The 19441-nt window shown below is 46.8% G+C and overlaps 1 protein-coding gene across 3 annotated transcripts in view; it reads right to left on the bottom strand.

Annotated features, from left to right (window-relative positions):
• plxnb2b (plexin b2b) overlaps positions 1-19441 on the bottom strand; it is a 111594-nt gene that overhangs the window by 83794 nt on the left and 8359 nt on the right. The window contains exons 2-3 of one of the 3 annotated variants that reach the window (XM_069163587.1): positions 17362-17399; positions 3599-3785 (exon numbers count right to left, since the gene is read on the bottom strand). The exons of 1 other annotated variant lie outside the window; for it this stretch is intronic. The gene's annotated coding sequence lies outside the window, so the exon portion shown is untranslated. The remainder of the gene's footprint in view (positions 1-3598; positions 3786-17361; positions 17400-19441) is intronic. One more of the 3 variants, XM_069163586.1, reaches the window with a different exon arrangement.

Below are 19441 nucleotides of genomic sequence, written 5' to 3'. Positions count from 1 at the left end.
TGAGAGGAGGGGAGCGGGGGCTCAGGGCGGGGGTGTGAAATTCTGCTATTCTTGCTCCAGTGAATTCTGCAGAAACTTGGCAGATCATTGTGGAGATTTGTATGTCTGTGGATTTGACATGAAGCTGTTTGAGAGGCTCGTCTGGAATCTGTCTCTCAACGTGCCTCCCCTTGAAGTGGGCTTGGCTGTTCAGCTTATGTTCCCATAAAGCCTGATGGCCACATTTCTCAGCCCCCGAGGGTGCAGATGGGGCGATTAACTCAGCAGACAGGTCTTGTACAATCAACAGAAAGATAAACATTACAACACTAGGTTGCTTTAAAAAAAAAAAAAAAAAAAAACATACTTCTGAGTAAAAGCCCTTAAACCTAAAAAAATAAATAAATAAATAAAAAAAAAAAAGGCAAATGAAACAAAGAACATCTCCATCATCCAGTCTGATTTCTGCAATTGTACACCTTGTTGATGAACAAAGACTCTTTCTCTATTGACAAGTCAGAGCTAACTCAATGATTCACAAAATGAACTCAAACAGAGGCTCATGTTCAGCAGGCTATAAAGCATGTAAAGCTATCATGTTCCAGAAAGACAAGCAGTCTCAAAATAAATAAATAAATAGATGAGGAAGTATGTGCAAAAGGAATATGCCGTGACCATCCAAAGCGCTTAGCATTTAGATGACAGCTGCACAGGGCAGGCCTTGTTTGCAGGGGCTGGAGTGGAGCAGTATATGTGGCCCGGAGGCCGGATCTGTTCCAACTGTGCCCTGGCAAGAGAACGTTCAGCCCAGTCAGCCTCGACAGCTTGGATATACACAGGGGGCGATGAAAAACTGGAGGGCTGCAGTACCATGTTGGAGTTGGGGGAGCTTGCAGGAGGAGGGGCAGGGGTGATGAGTCAGGAACAAGGTGTTTTATATTATTTTGGTACCGCAAGGACGTGACATTTGCTGCGCTCAATGAGCAAAGCCAAACTTAGGCGGACGACGAGGGCCTCATGGCTGTGTTGACCAGTCGTGATTAAGTTTATCATCTAGCAGGTATGTCTTTAGGGAGTAGCAGCATTTTCAACCTTTTTTATACACTGTGAAGGAGTAAGTATACAAAGGCACTGTATTACCTTGCATTGGGGATGATGCATTTTTAAAGCCTGGAACTGAATTATACATTTTATCACCGTGGAAAAAACTAAACGGGAACAATCTGTGAGATGAGAAACAAAAACAAAAACACAGCAGGACCGTTCACTTTTCTAACACTTATTTTTCCCGGCATGACCTTACCACAGCAGTGGGCTCCAGATTACATGACACATTGTCATCTCACATACCACGGTGACAATTTCAGAGTTTCAGTAGATCACAGGCATTAAAGTCAGGATCATCACTTTGATTTAGCATGACAAATGAATTATTCACTCTCATTTCTGGGGGTGCATAGTTAAATTCTGAATATCATAGAGAGGACTTTTGATGTTGGACAGCTTTCTCCTCACTTGATTAACCTGAACCAACTTCAAAAGTACCAGAGTTTGGGTATCGCCATCAGCAATATTCTAAACAAACGTGCAGCCTTTTTTAAAAACAATATTTTCTATGAGCTTCTTTGAAATATTAAGCATTACATGGTAGTGGTAGTCTTCTTTATCTATTTTTGCTATATAGATCAAAGAGACACATTTATCAATTAAATAGGATGTCACTCAAGAATAAATGTGCAAAACTGATTAACGTTCAAAGTATCGAAAAGTAATGCATTAGAACAAAAGGTCAGTGTTGTACAAGGGAAAAGAAAACGACAGACCCCACCATCACCAGTGCTAAAAAGGACAACAAAGAACAAGAGATTTGTTTGTTCTGTTGCATTCTAATTCATTCATCCCCAAGTATTTCTTTGCTCTGGGGTTGTGACAAGGCAAAGCCTCATGGGAGAAATGATTGACACCTCCTAATCTGCATGGATACCAAAAAGCATGTCATTACCATGACATTTACACCATCTTCTGGGATGTGAGATGAAGTGTGTGAACAACAAAGGGATAAAAACAGTGAAAACTCCAGAAATAAGAAGTGTGAATGTTTAATGTGCTGTATTTTGGGTCACAAATGTAGCTTCAGTACTTGGAGCGAAGGCATCTCTCCACCCAAGTTCTATTAATTCAGCACAGCCAGAACAACCACCTGGGGTAGCCTACATTTCAAATGAGCCATATTTTGTTTATCTTTAACACCAGCGGGCAGGCTGGCAGGCATGCAGCACTGGAGGAAATGTGATGGAAAGTGGAGCACAAGAGCTATGACCTGAGCAAACAGCTGATTATATAGAATATGAGCAAGAAAGGGAGTCATCTGTCAAGCTAAGCACTTCACAGATGGGCAAGTGTAGCACCCAAAGAAACCGGCAAGTCCTGCGGCTTTGTGGAAAATTTGGGACCTAAACTCAACTACAGAAACAACTGAAGAAGAAATTATGAACAGTGGATAAACCTAAATATACCATGTGCAGCTACATGTTAATATTGATCTTTTTCATTCATCTCATCGACTGAGCGAAACTTGATGACTGTAGTTTTTCCACCCTTAAATGAAATGTGAACACAAGTAAGTTTTTTACAACTGTCCACATAAAAGTATTATAGCAGCAGTTAATTACTGGGGATGGTTATCTAATGAGCAGATTTAATCACTTGCATTCCCAAATAAACAAGTGTAGGAACCTACTCGTGTGCAAATAAAGGTTTGACAGAATATAATTTATCCCAATTTTGAATTATAATTGGACTATTGTGTCCAGACGTATAAACACACGGTGTTGACCATTTACTGGCCAGAAATGTTCCACTTCTGTGAACACAATAACAAAAAGTGTTTTCAATGGTGTACTGTGGCACTTTGAGGCTGAGCATTGCCTGCATGTCTCCCAGGTGAAATGGTCAACTATCTGCTTGGTAGCAGAGCTACTGCCTCGCTGCCTTCCCTCTGCTCTGTACACCCTATCTGTCCTTCCCCCAGAGCTCACTACCACTCCTCTACCTCTGCTCTTGTACAGACAGCTAAGCAATAGGAGTCAGGACTGCCTTAACGAGTAAAAAGAGGAGGCTCGACTAATTAGAGACACCCCCACGCCTCCTGCTAACTCAGAACAGTGTGATGCAGCTTGGCCAGAGCCGGGACTGTTGGGCCCATTGTGAGAGAAATGGGCTCTGGAAGTTGTTTTTATTTCTGACTGCTGGTCAATGGGGGACCATGGTAATTGCCCAAATCCCAGTGTGGCAAGTGAGGACAAAGAGTGTGAGGGTGGCTCAAGCCAAGGAAAGTGAGAAAATGCTGGGAACAAGTGTGGGAATGAAAGTCGAGCAATAAAAAAAAAAAAAAGACAGATAAAGAGGAGACACAGGAGCTTATAAAAATTAGGCACAAAATATAAATGTTTGTAAGAACATTGTAGAAAACATTGCATAACGTGGCAGGACTGGTGATCCAGAAAACAGCCAGAGCCCGAGGAGTCTTCATCGGGGCAAAAATAGCACGAGAACAGAGAGAACTGGACTAAACACTGGGAGTGTAAGTGAAAATAAAATGACCTCAGGTGTTACTCACTAGGGAAAAGCCGACAGGGGTGCAGTGAGCGTCTTGGCTGTTGGAGCGTAACAGAGTGGGGTGCAGCAATGGCTGCACAGTGGGCGCTTGCTGGACACTTCAATCACAGGCAGCCGGAGCCCCGGGCGAACTTGGCCAATTAGCCGCACACTGCCGCTGACCCCCAGCTTCATTAAGGGCCTGGGCTCTGGATAAGGGGAGAGAGGAAAGGAGGTGGAGAGGATTAGGGGGTGAGAGAGTAAACTGTCAGCACTGGCCAGGTTTGAGAAGACACACACATTCATTTGCACAGATACACACGCTAGAGGTGAAGCTCAAGGTTACAGATAAACACAATCAACTGGGAGAGCACTCTATACCACACAGGTACACACTGGTCCAATCACACCCCCACATCCCTGTGGGGTTACACCCGCAGCAAAGGTGGTGGTAGAGGGGGTGAGAGCCATAGAGGCCAGAGGGCAGAGCTCGTGCCTCTCTCCCACACTGCTGCAATGACAGCAACAGGTGTGGTGGCCAGCAGACATGCAATTACCAAGCTGAGAATCTGTTTTTTGTGACAGAGACAACAGCAGATCAGAGGGGGGAGATCAGAGCTAGAGGGGGAGAGCAGAGGAGCAAAGTGGGAGGAGAAAAGAGAGATGAGAATGAAGAGAGAGGAAGATACAGACTACTGGAACTCCCGGGAGATGAGAAGGAGAGAGAGAGAGAGAGAGAGAGAGAGGGAGAGATTTCCATTTGGCTCTTTTCATTGCAAATCCCTCACAGGCAGAGCGCAGAGCGAAGAAGAAGAAAAAAATACAGATCAAAAACCAACACATACAGTTGCTATGACACACCTGTTGTTCTGCAGCACAAATACAGATTTACACACTTTGGTGGTCTTGAGAGACCTCACGTACATGTGTGCACAACACTGAGACAAAGGCAAAAACATCCCATTTCAATTCAGCTTGGGTGGGGCTGCTTGAGGTGCTCTGGGACAGGTTACGCTCAATGAGCCTTGACAGCAAGCCTGTTTGGTGTATGTGTACGTGTTTGTCTGAAGTGTGTGCATCCACAAGGGACTTCTGCTTGCATCAGCCTTGCGATGGAAACCTCAGCGGTGCTCCAGAGTGGGGTGGTGGTGGTGGTGGTGTGTGTGTGTGTGTGTGTGTGTGTGTGTGTGTGTGTGTGTGTGTGTAGGCGGAGGGGGGGGTGGGGCAGCTTCATACGCACTCTCCCTCATTTTCTCTGCTCTCCCTCTCCGATTACAGGCCTTCGATCAGGCTAAAGTAATGTTTGTGAGCTTTGCCGCCAGTGTAGCAATAACTGCTGTCAGAAAGCTTGCATGCTTGGGTGGAGAGGAGATACTGGCCCTTTATTTAAAACAAGCCAAGGATAAAAGATCAATGGCCCAATTCAGACCATGAATTGGAGGGAAAAGTTCACAAACATAGTGGGAGATTATGACAGGGAGATATATGTGTGGAAGGGTGGGAGTAGAGAGCACAGGGGCATCTAGCTCATCTGGGTGCTAGTGGCTTATTGATCGGTGGAGACGCACAGCTCCCAGCCATTCATCACAGGCCACTCTCAGGCCCTTAGATAACTCCTATGATAGTGCCCTGCTGCTGAGCAGCTGCAACTGGCCACATCCATTATCCTTCAGAGTAAGCCCCCTGGGCTGGGAACAGGCATCATGGGGCTGCTGGGTGACACGCTGGAGGGAGGGCTGGAATGGAAATGGAAAGGACCAGGCCTGTTGCGAAGAGCCTATGTCGAAGGCTGGTGTGTACAAAGGCAGGAGTTGGGGTTGAAGGGCCGGGGTTTGATGAAAAATGGTGCCCTGACAGCCATGACAGCGATGAGAAACTGTCTGTTTGCACTAGCAGGAGGGAAAAAAATGTGACAGCACTATTGTTTCCATTTCTTGGCCAAACAGAATTAGCAAAGCTGTTTTATAGCAGATAGCACACAAACCATCCATGCGACAGTCAGCTCTGAAAACTGCTGAGTGGCTCAATATGCATGTGTGTGTGTGTGCGTAAAGAGAAGTCCCAGATTGGGCAGGTGGGGATCAGCCATAATGAGCCATGCGGGGAGAGAAGAGATGGAGTGAGGGCAAAAAAAAAAAAGAAGGGAGAAGGCCAAAGAGTGAGGGAGAGAGACAGAGTGAGAGTGATGGAGACAGGCTCAGAGCCAGAGACAAGGCCCCAAAAGAGCAATTACAGGAGCTCCAGAGAAGGTGTGGGCCCAGCCCCCAGGCAGAGTTTCAAACAGCATAAAGCCCTGCCAGACATGTGCTCACAAGGATTCACAAGCATGTGCACACACACACACACTCACTAGCCTTGATCTAACAAAATCCTCCGACGAACAAAAGCCAGAGAGGGACAAAATAGGAGATGATGAATGCAAGTCAACATGGGAAGGAAAGCAAGAGGTATTTTCAATCTGGGGTCATCTCAATCCAAAACATCACCTTGCTACACTCCCCCCCCCCCCCTCCATATTTTCACTGCTACATTCTGTTCTGGTTGAAACCTGTTCCCTGAACAGCGTGGCCTGAAACAAAAGCTCAAACTCCAGAGCTGAGGTCAGTGTTCACAAAACTTTCAAGTCGATTGTGCTCCGTGTGGTGAGTGCTGAACAACAATGTGCAGTCTGGACAGCCTCGCACTATGGTGCCTGTCACAAATAGGAGTCCGAAATAGTTTTTGAAGGCAACCGTTTCTGCCCCCACCCCCACCCCTCCCAAACCCAGCCACCCACCCCCCACCTCTGTCTCCACTTCCACCACTTAAAGGAGAACAACAAACTGGGGAGAACAAGCATGAATGATAGGTTAAAAAGAAAGAGAAATGTGCAAACAGATAAGGAGGAGGGGAAATTAAATTAAGAGAAAAGTTCTCGCGCAACGGTATGCACCATTGATTTCCTATTCTCTTGGAAACATTTAATGAGCTTAAATAGGAGCCTCGTTTGACACTGCCACAGTGACTCGGAGGAGCCTCCCAGTGAGAGGAAATCGTTCAGCGGCTGTGACGGCTATACCGGAGGGGGGTGGAAGATGGAGAGAAGCTTGGGGGGAGGGAGTGCATGTTTTAATGCCAAAGCAAGAGACGTGAGCAAGACAGATGTTGGATTAGCCCATGCTCGGGAAATGGTCCATGGGTAGCATTACTTGCCGTGTTGTCAATGAGGAGGAAAACAGAATGAAGGATGAAAGAGTTTACGGGATGAGAGGCCGATGTTGGAAGAGGCTAAAGGTGGTCTACATTCAACAGAGCAGCCAAGTTATGCCGGTGCTTACACACAACAGGCACTCATTATAACCCAACAATGTCCAAACTGATTGACAGTTACCGCTTGACTGCGGCGTTTCACCTCATTACTTCCTGGATGACCTCCCTATGAGGCATTCAACGGATGCAATTGCTCGGTGGCCATCTTGTTTTTCTACCAGCCCTGCTCTCTTTTCCCCCTCTGTCGGCAGGCAGAACAATTGTCACTTCAGAGAGGAAAAGTCCAGAGGCGCTTCGCTGCTCTCTGCTACTGATGAGGGCCCCACTGGGGACCATCAGGAGACGCTTTATGAAGCTGTCTGGCAGGGTGAATACACTCGGCGTCCTACCACCTTTTGGAGGCAATCATGATAATAAGAGAGACATGGGTGTACACTGGCAACACAGGGGTGGTGGTGGTGGTAGTGTGGGGGGGGGGGGGGGGGGGGGGGGAGTGTTTAAAATTCTCTAAATCCAAGCTAAAATTAAGAAATTCATAGTCCAGTACTGAAGACCAGAGTTGAACTGTAAAACAAAATCTTATCAGGAGTAAGACAACAACAAAATGGAAAATATGCACTTATAAACATATTATTAACATAGTAAATGTTTAATGATAAAAAATTTGTGGTGATCCAAGAGTTGTGTGATGTCATTAAAATTTGATAGACAGTTCATTTTCTGATTTGCAGACTGACTTAAAAAAAAAAACACCTAGAATGCCATGAGACAATACCAGAATCCAACCTGATACCATCAGCATGCTAAAGTAGAAGATTTCCGAGTAAGGACGGAGACAATAGGCTTATCTATGTGAGCAATAACTTGATTAATTAAAAAAAAAAAAAATCAACGGATAAATTACCTGTTGCAGCCCTAATATAAATTTGATGGGATACAGTCCAGCCCCAGAGTTCGTGTGTGTGTAAATGCAAAAGAGAGATACAATAAGCTTTACCAACACTTAGGAGGACTACATAGAAGTACTTCAGCTGGGAACAAAACAGACTCCAAGACAGGTAATGACTCTTTGCTCAGACATGTGCTAATGTGGATGTAAACATGCTAATTCATATGTGCAATGTGTAACCGCTGCTGTTGAGTGGTTAAGCATAAATATTTCAGGTGCCTGTAAATGCTTTTAACTCAAACATGTTCTCATATCTATGGCTGCTCAGCATTCCACCGGAGTCTGTTTCTTATATTAGCAGGTCAGACAGGAGTTCTTCGGTTCGTGACCCCATTTTTTTTGTTTCTCCCCAACTTTGGTTCCACTGCTGGGGGAGCAGCTGGTTCGAGTATCTACCCAGACAGATGCATAGTAAGCAGCGCTGCAGCCGGTGTGGGTGTTTCAGCACAACCGGCAGCAGTGCTGAAGCCATGTTTCTCTGGGCTTTCATGTGTGACTTCCAGCAAAAAAAATGTTGTGCTGAGGGGGATTTAATTTTTCTTGTACAAAAATTAATCTCAGCCTGTTACAATCATGTGATCCTCTGGTGATTAATTATGGTAAAGGAAAGCAGCCCTTTTGAGTGTGCCCTGTTTACTTCTGAATTCCAGCAGAAACACATAGGCGTGCACTCCCACACATACATACCAAGTATAGGAAACTGGAAGTGACTAGCAGAAGCACAAGGACGATAACTTGGAAAGGGGAGCGCTGTAGTGCTTTAGACTGCTTTCTCCAGTGTCCTCAGCTGTCATTTCCACCATTCTTCCTCAACATAGTGCCAGCAAGACACAATCTTTCAGCGGAAACTGTATGTGCTCTCCGTAGGAATCCATAGGTCATCATCTATAGGACATTGAGGACCATTCTCTAAGTCATTTGCACTGGCCTATATATAGCCTGTGGAGAAAAGGTCATTATTGAAACAGAAAGCTATATTTCATAATTGCACTACCACGCTTCTATCCCCTCAGTGAAATTGGCTCTCCAGAATATATTCTCTCTCACTCTTTTCCATCTCTCTTTATCTCTCTCTCGTCTGTTTGAGAGGGCGATTTTGACAGGCTGACTGTCTCTCCCGATGCAATAACCACCCTCCATTTGTATCCGAGGAGGGTGCATTAACTAGACAGCGTAATCAGCCCGCACAGGAAAGGCAGCAAGCCTCACGAACCGACTGCTTTTACCACTCTAAGCTATAACAGCTCGCCATTAGGCCACAATTAGCACAGCTCACTCGGGACAAAATAACCCCTCAAAAGACTTTTGGGCACCAGAGCGGATGTGAGAGACAAGACTTTCGTCCCAGTCTATTGTTACAATAAACACAGAGGAGAGATAATCTTATTTGATCATACTTGATGGTGAAGACAGGGGGACTTTAAACCAAAAGATTATTAAAAAGCACCTTGTAGTGCCATGGGACAATGCCAGAACCCAACCTGATACAACTGACATGTTACGGTGGAAGATTTTCCAAGTGAGGACTCGGACGGGAAAAGGGCTTATCGCCAGACACTTCAGACAGAGCACAATTCATCTAAAGAGGCAGCAGGAGAAAATGGAAAAAAAAACATTTGAAAGTGCCGTCTTATCAGAAGGGCATTTCCTCTCCACAACAGGGAGGCCGGTTTGGTTGTTTTATGGCGAAGGTGCAGGTATGCATGTTCATCCAGCAGAGGATGCAGTCACACAAGCATGCAAAAGGTAAGTTCGGTATGCACAAACACATTCCCTCCCTTGGGGCTTTGGAACAATACAGAGAAAAGCGTGTCCCTGTGGTCATTTATGGCATGCTGGCAGCAGGCAGACACGGATAAGAGTTTGGGTCGGTGGAGGCTGACACGTTGTGATTATCTCCCGCTGCTGGAATTGACCGTCCATCAATCCCAACGACCAAGAGGACTGGGGCCGGCCGACTCAATTGTTGCCTGAAACGAGATTTTTATGATTCAATGACCTCGGGGAAAAAAAAGGTGTCAAGTGTTTCAAATGTGTTGTCATGCTGGCGTACTTGGGCATTGTGATTAAGATTCACAAATACTCATCAAGTGCTGCAGTCTCGAAGGTACAATCACGAGCACATATGTTCCCGCACTAAGTCTTGACACGCACTCAAAGACTACCACCTGACTTTCTGGGGCTCCCTCTCAAGTCCCAGTCTGCTTCCTGGCACTCTCACCACCTTTTCTCCTCACCTCATGCTGCGCGTTCTGGACCTGAAACCAAGTCCAAACAAAGGAGCGAGCAACAGGAGAGAACGGAGGAAGGGATGGCGAGAGGAAACAGAGAGGCAGAGAAAGAGGGAGTGTGTCAAGAAGCACATTCTTTCTGCTGAGCGCCATCTGGAAGTGAAAAGGTAGATAAACAATGACGTGAGCTGCATCCCATCTCCTTCGTAAAGTCTGAACAGACACACACTTGCCACAATGCCTGAGCGCAATTGCCACCGATCCTGTGCCGCGTGCCAAGCATTGTCAGGGATTGGGTCTTATCAATCGTTGGCCAGATACTGAGCAGAAGCGTGAGGCAAACAAAGGGAAGGGGAGAGAACAAAAATGGAGGGGAGCTGCAAACGACAATGAGAAACACAAATGAGAAGATGGCTGGGAGCCACCCGTCCACGCGGCCTGGACCAGCTCTATTTAATCTGGTCAAGTCTGCCCCAAAATCAAAGCAATCTTCTCCAGTGAGCTGACAGGGGAAGGAATCAGACAGCCAATCCCACCCAAAAAAGAAGTTGCTGTGGAATTGAATGAGCGATATGGGCCTATGCAGCATTGTGCAAGGAATGCAGACTATTACAGCTGGGGAACTCTGCTTTATTTAAAAAAGTCCATTTACATTCACTGAACTTGCAAGCGGAGCTCGGGGGCAACGTTAGCTGCTGCTCCTGCTGCTTTTGAATTCCTCACCATTTTTTTTAGGCCCTTCTGGCATGCAATATATTACAGTAGTAGTCGAAATCTTTATTATCCCTTATGGGAAACTTGTCCTTGTAGTAAGTCAGAGATAATAACAGAAACAATATGCGTACAATACCAAAGCACAGAAGTTGAAGACTGATGAAGAGTAACAGCTGGAGCAACAGCCGCAGGGATGTTCCCTGTGGGTACTGGGCCTCTCGGGACCACCCTGTCCTGAAAGAGTGTTTAGCTCGACCTGAGTAGGACTAGAGTGAGACACACAAAAAGCGCGGTGGGGATGACATGACGAAAGAGGGCCAAAATGAAGAGACTTTGACAGCTATCCCTCAGGCAGCAAGAGGAGCTGCACCTGTATGCACCTCGGCTCTGCTCAGTTTAGTTTCTCTCTTTTCAGACTCCCTGCCCACTGAAACACACACACACACACACACACACACACACACACACACACACACACACACACACACAGCAGTCTCTTCAGCTCTGTTGGCACTGGCGGAACAACAGGAGGGAGGGATCAGGTGGCTGGGGCAAGTCGACGGAAAGAGAAGAGCTGGGAGGGGGCTGACAAATGAGTCTTGTCAGGTAACATTCACAGATGTAAAAGGATGGAGGGGAAAGAAGAGGTAGAAGATGGGTTAAGGGAGGGGAGGGTGTCTGTCAGCTCATATTGGTTCATCAGCGAGAATCTCCTGCCCTGATTAGAAACCACTGCAGCCACGAGAGCGAAAGACAGAAGCGCGGGCCCTGTTTGCTCCCGAGGACCGCTTACTGATTCTGATTGAGGAGACAACGAAACATTGCCTCAGTCTCTCTCTGGCTGGGATACTTCTTACTACGATGGCTCTGATCAAAAAGAGCAGGGGAGGGGCAAGGCAGAGGAACAACCCTGGGAGAACTCTGGGGCCTGGAAATTTGGGTCAGGCACATGACATATTAATATAATGACTGGCATGAAAAGAAAAGTGAGAAGAGAGAAAAGGGCAAAATAAATGAAGAGGAGGGCTGAAAGACAGCCAAAATATGCCGGCAGAGTGGGTTTGTGTTTCAAAATGCACCAGCGTGCAGGCAAAACAAGAACTCCTTTACAACCAGCATCAGAAAATAAAAAGAGCTTAATCACTTTACACTGATTTTGGCCCAATGAATGCACCATCCCTCAGCTGTATTCAGACCTTGATAAATGCCCACTGTCTTCGCTGTTATTAAACACCAGAGAGACTGGTTGGTCCCTGTGCCAGACAAAACTAATTAAAGCCAGGCAGATGTGTCTGGACAGCAGTGTCCGCACACTTGCTCACTTGTATGCATGCATGCATGCATACATATACACACACACACACACACAACCTCTAAGTGGGCTGTTAACCATGTCCGCAGTGTAATCTGTGCCAGCTGATGAGCCGTCGCCCCGCTAACTAGACCAGGTGAACAAAAAAAACAACAACAGCAACTCAACTTCAGTTTCTAATTTTGGAGTGTTTGACTTCGGAAACTTTTTGCCAGCCAGCGGCCAGAGAGGGAAAAACGCCTTTCCCCCTGGTGCCTTATTATCCTCACCAACACCAGGCAACCTGTTTCTTCTCTCTATTCCCTACCTTCTCTGCTGCAGGTGATGATGAGCGTTTGAGCTAACAGCAACCAATTAATCTTTCATGCTGCACGTGTTTTTCCTTTTGTTGGCTCCGCTTCGTGAGTTGTATTAGAGTACAGCTGTACAATAGAGGGCTGATGACGCTTTCATCCTCCTCCTCTTCCTCCACTCCACTTTTCATTCTCATACTTTGTGAGCAAACAGCTGGGCTTTTTCTTTTTCTTTTTTTTTTTTTTTGTGTGCAAAAGCCATCATTACGACAGCCTATAGACATTGAAAGCTGCACTCCAAATTGCTGATGGAAGCCCGGCTAGCCGAGTCAGAGCTGGAGATGAGATTGCATTGGGCGATGTTGGGTTGGGGTGGAGCTATTAGATGATAAACACACAGAGTTCCACATCCGTGCGCACGCACACACGCACACACACACACACACACACACACACACACACGTACAGAGGCGCATGACATGGAGCGATGCAAGCACCTGTGTTTTATCTTCATTTAGGCTGTCGGTATCATCCCCTTGTAATCAAACCTATCTCAGGTCACACACACACACACCAGTGGCTCTTTCGCAGTTTCTCAAAGACACACGTACACACAGTAGTGACTAATCACCCATCTGGAGCAGCCATTCCCAGGTCCGGATGACAAAGTGCCCGTGCCCACAAATATAGGCTAATGCCCTTCTCAACAAAAGGCTTAGGCTGCATTACAACCAAACAGACAGGTCTGGGGAGGAGGAGGAGGGGGGGGGGGGGAGAGGTGGCTTATGACCTGGCTCAGACGAGCGTGGACAGAGGGAGGAAGCAAGTGACATCACAGATAAGGGCTATGTACTTAGGCTAGCGTGCTAGTGGCTACGTGAGGCTGACAAGTCGGTACGTGCACTTGATTTCAATAGCAGCTCCCGGAAGTCAAGGGCAGGGAGAGGGCAGAGCCAAAACAGTGGGAAAACCATTTCAATGCGACCGGGCGAGCTCGTGAAGTGAAAGATTCGGTGCGGCTCACCCACAGGGCTTCGTCGAAACCCTCCCGTCGCTAAATATTAGCGGTGGCAGGTGCGAGCCAACCCCCTCGCGGAGCAGTCCGTGGGTTAGGGCTTATCCTTCCAAATGCCTCGACCGCTGCGGAAAGCTGTTTCCCCAGCAGAGCCAAGGCTGCCGGCTGGCATGATCCAGGTAAGTCTCCCAGTTGTGAGAGGGGCCTGACGCAACCCAAAGCCAGCTTCAGAAACGCGGGATAAGTTTGGATCACAGCCAGGAGCCATTAGCAAGCAGTGTGTCCGACACAACGGGCAGAACACGGCGTTTTCAAAGGCGTAGAAGGACTCGAACAGAGCCGTGGCGAGGAGTGCGAGGCAGCTGTTTCATTCAGGCCTTCTGATAACAACCCCCTGTCCAGATTGGCTCCTGCAGACGGGGTGGGGGACCGAAAGGTGGCACGAATACAAATCACCTCTTCGATGGTCGACACCGAGCTCAGCAGAAACTTGTGAACTCGTATTCTCTCAAGTCGTTTCTTAGCTGATCGAGCCTCTTGTGGTTCAATGTGTGCTGGCGTGAAAGAATTTGAATGTACTGTCATGCATTAGATTAATGTGCGTACTCACAAAAGAGCATATGACGGTATGGTTAATAAGCAGAAAACACTTTAGCTATCAGGAAGAGCCGGCGGGATGAACAGACAAAGATCTAGCTAATGGCCCGAGCCATATCATTTACCGTACAGCCCCCAGCCCGATGCAGGATCACACACTGGCTCCGAAGACGGGGAAGAAGGGACACTTTCATTACTCAAGAGATAACATCCTCAGAATATTTTCTACAGGATGAGTTTTTGCTTTCAACCCCCACTGAGAATAAGCACACAATTAGCGCATCAATTATGAGTGAGGGAAATGAAAACTCAGGTTATTTAATTCTCTTTTCCCTCTTCGTGCTTGGATATAACTACCAACAAAGCTTATGAGCAATGTTACTAACAGATGGAGGCGCAGGCGCTTAACCCCGACAGCACAGGCCTTTCATTCTGTTTTTGGGTTCTTGGCAATGTGACTCTCATTTCAATTATAAATCAGTGGAACAAACAAGTGATTTAAAAAATACTGGTGAAAAACCATCTGGCTTCGAGTGTTGCTTTATTTTAATAGATCAGTCACAGATTCAAGTAGACTGTGCTCCGTCTGCCCACCTATCACACTGACCACTGCGATCGCCAGAAACAACAAGCCTTTACATCTGCGGCCCAGTCCCATTAAAAACTCATCACACCCACTACAGCCATGCTACACTTACTGCACACAACAACCATTGCTGTAATTGGTTCCACTGCACCCTTTGCCCACTCTGGACGGGCCAACTGGCAAATGCAAACTACTCAGCAGTAACTGGGAAAAGAACCATATCCTGGTCATGTCTCCGAGACAATGAAGCGCGACAAATTATTTCCAAACACGGGGAAGATGTGAAAGCATGAGAATTCTTTCAATCAGACGAGAAAGGAATAAGGGATGAAATAGAAAAGAGAAGAGATGAGGTGAAACCAAACGTTGTGCATCACCTGCTAGGAGAGGCTAAGAGGTGATGGCAGTGTGACTGCAGGCTGATGGCATACCTCAAGATGAGAACACACACTCCAGCACACAGACAGAGAGGTTCGGTTGTAAAGAAGATCTGTTGTTTCACAGCAACCGCAGCGAGGGCCACAGCCATGTCATTACCTCAGCCAGAGAAGAAGAAGAAGCCCAGAGCCTGGTATTCTCAGGCCCGCCAGATAGTCGAGAGAGTTTGTGTGAGGATGTTTGAAAAATGAGGGAAAGATAAACAGAAGGCAAGTGAGGGGAAAAAAGTTAGACTATGAATGTGGATGATTATGTGACTGAGGATGTGTGTGCGGAGGTGATTGTGTTCCATCAAGGCTCAGCTCTGGTTTGAGTGAGCATCATGGAGATGTTTGTCATACCAGAGCGAGGAGCGTGTCTGGACTGGGATGAGACTGAGAGAAAATGCTAGCGGGCCCCTAAGGCTCTCTGAATAAAAACACACCGCCTTCTCTCCTAAACAGAACACACTCAAGACAGACTCACAAACTTGCGCTTTAAGGGAAAAGGGAGCTTAAGACCACTCATTAGTGTAAGAAAAAAAGTAAAAGAAAGCGCAAGTGAGAGCAGATTGCCAGAAGTTGGAAGATATATATGAAAAACAAAAAGTGATTTATAAGCAGAAAGTAACTAATTATCACCAGCGAGAGACAATAGAAACTCACAATCAGTCATAATTGTTTCTCGGTTTGACATGACTGCAGATAAAGGAAAACTATAATTGATATTCTGAACTGACTTTTGTTAATTAAAGCGCTGATTATTCTGCTAAATAGACATCGACAACCAGAGGCACAGCACTGCCCTTTAAAAAATGCACTTGCACAAAACTGAATTCCTTTGAGGCCTTCATTTTTGGCAGTGCAGAGTTGTCCGGGGATCAGGACGTCCATTGATATGTAAACAAACACAGAAATGGGAGAGCAGTTTTCATCCGAGACAATCCCCACACCAAGCATTTTTATTTGTTTTCGCCAATAAATGTCAAGTTTTATTAATTGATTGAGCCTGAGAGGGACAGAGACTGGAAGGGGAGGGGTGGAGGAGGGTATACCACAGTGTGTGGACAATTGTGATTTCATTCCTCTCTACTCTCCAGGGATATTCCTTACACCAAGATATATACAGTGTGTGTATATATATATATAAATAACACTCAACTCTGATTAACTCTGTATAGCAGCCAAAATAAACCTCAGAAATGATCTAAAAGTTTAGGGTTGAAGGGTTTGCGGATTAGAGAGGGTGGACACTGAACAAAGGGGGCTTATTGAGAGCTGGGTTTGGGCATATAGGGGAGGCGGTTGAGGATAGTACACTTAATGGAAGTGACAGTCAGCAGATAGGCACCAGTCCCTTCCATCTGCAATCGCTCCTGCCACCTCCTCTGGCGGCCCGGAAAAGAAAAGGAAAATAAAAAAAAAAAAAAAAAGCACCCCACCCCCCCCCCCCATCTACTGATTACATACAATACACCCTACCATACTGGGAGAGAGGAAGGGGAGGTGAGGGAGTGGAGTGCGAGAGGGGGTGAATAGACAGGGAGTGCTGCCAGGGTCCACTTTTAGATAGCTTGGTTATCAGGGAGAGAAGGAGAGAAAGAAACAAAGAGGAAGTTTACTGCCGTTGTTTTATCTGGAACGGCATTAAACTGACAGGCACATGGGGGACGAGGCAGCCAGAGTAAAGAGAAAGACCATTCAGGGGAAAGGGAGAAACTGTCCAAAGTCAGGCAACCGTCAGATGCGTCCTGTCTGTCTGTCTGTCTGTCTGTCTGTCTGTCTAGCTCGCTCACTCTCTCTCTCGCGCGCGCGCGCGCACACACACACACACACACACACACACACACACACACACACACACACACTTTGCCCTTGGCTCAAAGTCATCGCAGGTTCATGGTCGCTGGCTTTGATAGGAGTCCGGGACCTGAAACGAGTTACTAACGACCCAGAAAGCTGCTCGTCGGGCTATTGGTGCAGCTTGATATGCAGCGAGAGGGGCTGTCAATGGGATGGAAACTGAATGTGGCCTTTGATAAAACACTCAAAGAGGGATAAAAACGGAACTGGAAGTAGGCATCCCATTAGGTCGTGAAGGAACATCAGAGAGATAGAGGGGCCCGGCGACGGGCGCTGGGGGTAAATCCGTGCCCCAGCCTGCTGTCCTTGACCCTGTCAGACGAGGCTGATGCCCGCGGTGAGAAAGAGTGTCACGCACAGCACTCACCAGGTGTGGGCTGGAGAGGGATGAGAGGCATGTCGATGAGGGTACTCCCCCCACTTCCCCCCCAACCTCCCATACACACACACGTACACACACACACGCACACACCTCAACGCCGCCAAACACAGCGGCCAGCAGCCCACTGGATCCGACTAATCAGAGAACTTATCCGCTGACCTCTCCACAGGCTCCATACCTTTTAATGAGATCCATGCCTTTGATTCGTCTCGCCGCCTGGAGGGAGAGACAGATCACGCATCAGCTCTGACACACGCATCCACACGCAAACACATCAACTCTGCCAACTGTAGATGGACACTTTCACTTCTACACACAGCTGTGGACACAAAGACATGAGAGATGTACACAGTTGGAATAATGAACGCTCTGTAATCCACAATGGCCAAGGGCTCTCATGCGTGTACACACATGGACAGGGGAAGTGGATACACAGCGATGGACTCGAACAACCACTGCTTGAGAACTAACTAAAGCCAGCTAATCAGCACACACAAGGACACACACAACCAGGCGGCCATAAGCCGAGCCAGGCTCAAGGACACAACACCCACCTTGTTAAGAGAAGGCCAAGGGAGGTACAGGTGAGATTGGATCCAGACATGCTTGCTCACAGATAGAATTGAATTATTGATCAGCCAACAGATTGCGTTATGAGGAATTCATGGATCCATGCCTGGGCTGCCCAGCTCCCTCAGGCTGAACGACAGACTGTGTGTGGACTCACTGTACATGTATACATTTGTGTATTTATGTGTGCGCGTGTTTGCCCGGGAAAGTCGAGGGGAGGCCGGCCACCCTGGTCAAAGTCCGAATTATTTTCTGTGGGCCGAGTGGGCAGTGTGAGCTCGCAGTTAGACAAGACAGAGCAAACAGTGAATCGATCAAGCTGGCTGGGGTGATGCATACAGAAGGAGGGCCTCACCCTTGCTGCGCTGAGAGGGTTTTAACTGCTCACACACTGAGTGGCTTTTTCATTGGCACTCAGGCAACAGCACAATCCTTAGCTCTTAATACCACCGATGGAAAGAGAGGATATGGGATTTTTATTTGTCTGAGCTCCACGGGTGGTCTGCTGCTGCTAATAATGTGCTGAAATACAGGATGTAGCTTAGCTTGTGTTCTGCTATGTATATCAACAGCAGCCAACATGACGTGCATGCCACTGGACAAAAGCGGAACTGTAGTCTGGCACCTAAAAGTATTTTTTTAACCCAGAAGCCTTTCAACACTTCCTCAATGGTGACACAGAGCACGAGAAACTGGACAGCGTGGCAGAATGTTTTTCTTTTGCATCTGATCACTTTTTCCAAGGTTTAATGTGGTTCTTCAAAATAAAAGAACTGTGCGTACTTTAGTCATGCAAGCCAATCCTTGAACTCGGCACAGAGGACATGTCACCATCAATAGCTTCTCAAATCCAATCTACCTGATAAAAGCAGCCACAGATTTATGGTCACACACTGTGAAGCTAAAACACAAATATTAATATTTTAAGTCCTGGTCAGACTATAACAATGTGGTCAGGTCTAACAAAGAACACCGCCAGCACAGACGTAATAGCAAGTCACTTTAATCCAATCTAATCTGATTTTCCATCCTGAATAAACAGACATGTTATCACTAAGGAATTACTGCATATTTAATAATCTCACTGGTTTTCAGTGATTAGGACTTGTTTTGTCTCATGTGGGGAACAGATGTATGGTTTTAGCCCACTGCTCAAGGGGGGAAATGTTTTGTTTTCAAGTCGGAAGGTGGAGAGACACATAAGAACCCAGTGGGACCAAGATCTTTGTTTTTTCTCCAAAGAGGAGACCAACTCCGTATTACTAATTAAACGACAGACACAGAGGAATGTGTGGTGACACGCTGACGGCAGAAAAACACAAGGAACTGGAAATGAAACCGAACCGGGTTAAAAAAAAAAAAAACACTGTCTGAGGGAAAAGGGGAGACATGTCAGTGGAGGTGTACTGCTGATCTCAACAGGGGTGACTACAGAGAGGCATTAATGGAGGTCTGGAGTGGTGGATAAATGGCTACTCGGGCATGGTCACGCCACCAGTCGGCACCGGTCCACAAGCAAACACGGCGACAGCACACGAACCCTCCGACACCCAACTCTGCTTGAATCTGTTATTGGAAGGCTGCACACTCCACCTCCATATCCAATTGAAAGAGGATGAGAGTAAAAGGGGAAATGTCTCCTGGTGAGACTTGTGTGATTTGGGGATCCAATTTGGCACAATGTTTTC

The sequence above is a fragment of the Embiotoca jacksoni genome, unplaced genomic scaffold (assembly GCF_022577435.1).
Source record: "Embiotoca jacksoni isolate LCO1_2020_lvr unplaced genomic scaffold, fEmbJac1.0.p SCAF_3, whole genome shotgun sequence".
In the NCBI taxonomy this organism is placed as follows: domain Eukaryota; kingdom Metazoa; phylum Chordata; class Actinopteri; family Embiotocidae; genus Embiotoca; species Embiotoca jacksoni.
The sequence above is the reverse complement of the archived record's forward strand: the minus strand, read 5'-3'. Positions and strand labels throughout refer to the sequence as shown.